Source organism: Ipomoea triloba, chromosome 16 (assembly GCF_003576645.1).
Source record: "Ipomoea triloba cultivar NCNSP0323 chromosome 16, ASM357664v1".
Taxonomy (NCBI): domain Eukaryota; kingdom Viridiplantae; phylum Streptophyta; class Magnoliopsida; order Solanales; family Convolvulaceae; genus Ipomoea; species Ipomoea triloba.
This window is the reverse complement of record NC_044931.1, coordinates 2,793,495-2,797,164: the sequence shown is the minus strand read 5'-3', so window position 1 is coordinate 2,797,164 and position 3,670 is coordinate 2,793,495.

Sequence of the window (3,670 nt, the reverse complement as noted above, 5' to 3'; positions counted from 1 at the left end):
CAGAATTTGGTTGCCTGAATGAGGTGAATGGACTGATAAGGCACCGTCAACTCCGCCGTCTATTCGAGTGGAGAGGACTTACATTTGCGCCAGTCACGTATGAATTCTTAGCGACATTGGAGATCAGAAAAGAAGTTAATAATGCAAGAGAGTCCATTTCGTTCAGACTGTTTGGCAACCACTACAGCTTATCAGTTAACACTTTGGGTGTTACTCTTGGATTCCACACCGCCGAGAGCATTTCTTTTCCATATTTCAGGGAGTTTAAGGAAGATTTTGATTCAGAAGCTGTTGCTGTTCAGTACTGGAAGAGCATAACCAACAATGCACCTTACAACTCATCCAATCTCAAAGCAAATCTCATCACTCGGAATGCTTTAAAGGCTGTCAGATTAGCCTTTGCAGTGAATCTCTCCGGAATGACCACCAACCGAAACAAAGTCTATAAGCAAGATCTCTTTTACATGTGGTGTATGGAGAATGGAATCAGCATCAACATGGGAGTACAAGCGAGAAAATGGCTCCAAACCCAGCTTAAGCCTAAGGTTCAGACTGTTTTCATTGGACCTTTTGTTACTAGATTGTGCTAGGGTTTGGGCCTAACAGATCTTCTTATGGGAGAAAAAGATGAAGGTACCATGATTGCTTTCACTGTTGGTGAGTTCTTTGCTATGCATTTGAGGTTGGGAGGTGATGATGCGCCAGACTTGGAAGCTTCTGATGACACTGACGAGGAGGAAGAGAATGAGGAGGACGAAGCAACCGCAGCATAGGAGCAAGGCCCTACTTCAATGGAATGGGAAGAACTCAAACTTTCCATAGGCAGCTCCATAATGAGCAAATGACTTATTGGCATGAGTAGCGCACATGGCAGGAAGGCCAGTTCACTTCTATATCTGCGAGGCAGGACGTCCACAGTGAAGAGCTTATTCGCATGCGAAGAGCAGTGGAGGAAAATGATCGAAGAATTCAAGAGCTTCAGGCTCGATTTGATAGCCAGTTCCACCCTCCATCCTTCGGCAATCAGTGATGCCTCCCTAGTCTATTCTCAATCCTGACACTTGCTCCATGATTCTGAAGTCCGAATGACATTGGTTACATTGGTTGTTTGTCTCACTAAACATTAGGTTCCCTATGCGCGGGGTTCCGCCTTTATTTCTTTTACTTTATTTTGCTTTACTTTATTTCTGCTTTATGTTATTTACATTCCAACTGCTTTACTTTTATGCACTTTAAATATCNACAATTCTCCAACAAAGCTGAATGACGGTCATACTTAAAGTCTGGAGAAGAAGAATATCATGGAGATGGAATAATGAAGAGGTGCCGAACGTGAAGAATTCAAAATGGGCGGAAATGGATGACACGTCAGATTTCCACCACAAACGGTCAAAAGGTGCACCAATGCTGAAGTGGTCTGATTCCCTACAAACAAGGAATAATGGGAATATAAAAAGAGTAACTTTTACCAAAAGACGAAAGTGGAGCATGGACTCAAGAAAAGTGAACTATGGAACATTCACTACAAGACAAAGAGGTTCAAGTTACAAGATCACCACTCCATGAAATATGCTGAAAATATGCAAGACCCATGATCAGCATGGGAGACAAATTTCAAACGGAATAATTTTCCCTCCAACGGAATTATTCCGCTACTCTCATATATAAGGACGTAAAGACACACAAAAAGAAAGGGAAGTGAAGGGGTTCGAAATTCTTAAGAAGTGTCTGTCTAAAACGTTCAAAGTGCAAGTGGTTAACTTGGAATATCATCCTGATATTCAAAATAGCGAGAAAACACATCTTAGTGTTTCAAGAGAGTTACAAAGCTTAAACTGTTATACATCCAGAAGGTGACCGAAGCTGCTCTACATCAAAGTTGATTCAACGATAACTTGTGGTCAGATTGGAGTCTGTTACATTCAACTGTGACAACCAAAAAAACCTTGCTTTGGATTAAGCAAGAGAGGTGGAGTAACCTGGCAGCTGTCCGAGTGAAAGAAACCTGAGGCTTGACGCGGGCTTAGTGATCAAAGGTCAAGTGCTCGAGAGGTGGAGTAGCTGGAAGCGGGGAGAAAGACCTTAGAGAGGCGGAGTAACCTGGGAGCTGTCTTGTGAAGATCCTGAGGCTTGACGCGGGCTTGGTGATCAAAGGTCAAGTGCTCGAGAGGTGGAGTAACAAGAAGCGGGGCGAAAAACCTGAGGCTTGAGGCGGGCTTCGTGATCAAAGCTCAAGCGCTCGATATTGTACTAAATAAGGGAAGTTTTTAGTGCAATCCTTCCAGGGAGTTTCTGGAAGAAGAGTGGACGTAGGCGGGTTGGCCGAACCACTTAAAAATCTCTCTTGCATTTACTTACTGTTTTTATCTCTCGCTAACCTCTCGATTGCACTGCATATAAACGCACTTCTCGAACTAACTCAAACTCGTGCTAACAAAAAGGGGATAACATTTCCGCTGCGCATAAAACTTTGTCTTCACCTCGTGAGGTATCGAACCTAAACATCCTAAGTTCAATACACACGAGAGGTTGAAAAGATTTGCAAAATCTTATACAAGTCTATTCACCCCCCCCCCTCTAGACTTGTACCCCATCCCCTTGGGACCAACAATTTTTGCAGGTGATGATTGCATGGCATTTGGAACATTGAGCATGAGAGCGACTCGTTTTACTATATTAGATGTACTGGATTTCTTTTATTTGTTAAAGAATTCTAAAACTTATTTTGGGTTGTTAGTACTCCATTTAATTTCATGCTCTAGAGTTGGGGTTATAATTACTATAGTTTGTTGTAGCATGTGCGTTTAGATATATATTGTATCTAAACGTGGCGATAGCATCCCTATTTTTTGTAGTTTTGTTTTTGGGCTTCCGCAATTTATAATTGATTTTTAATTAAATAAATCCCTTTTAATCAAATATTTTGGTTTGGAAAATTGGGGTGTTACAATCCAACACTTGGTCTACCACTCCTCCCAAGCTTCATCCTTCCGGATCAAGGGCAGGGATGTGGTTGATTAGGACTCATGTAGATCCGTTATCACGCAATCAACACTTCCCCTCACTTGGCTACATATTGCAGCTACAAAGGCACCAATCAATCCACACATCAACCACACATGACATAAGAACCCTAAATCAACATTTCTAGAATTAATGAAGAATTCTCATCAAATCAAGCACAATAACTAGACTGGAACATCCAATCCTCAATCTAAACTAGATAGACATCAATTGGAATCAAAATACAAGAGCAAAGGAAGATGGAAGTGCAAGAAATTATTAGATGAAATGAAATACAAAGCTAACTAAAATAGAAATTGAGAATTACAATTGAAAGGTAAATTGTTAGCTAGATCCAAGCAATTCACAATTGAAAGTTTGATCTTCAATCCAAAGTAGTCCTAATCTATACTCTTAATTGGGAGAAAAAACTAATCTAAAATGTTAGGAAAAGTAGGGAGAAAAGTTAGATTGTTCTATCAGCCAAAAGTCAGAATTTGGTTGCCTGAATGAGGTGAATGGACTGATAAGGCACCGTCAACTCCGCCGTCTATTCGAGTGGAGAGGACCTACATTTGCGCCAGTCACGTATGAATTCTTAGCGACATTGGAGATCAGAAAAGAAGTTAATAATGCAAGAGAGTCCATTTCGTTCAGACTGTTTGGC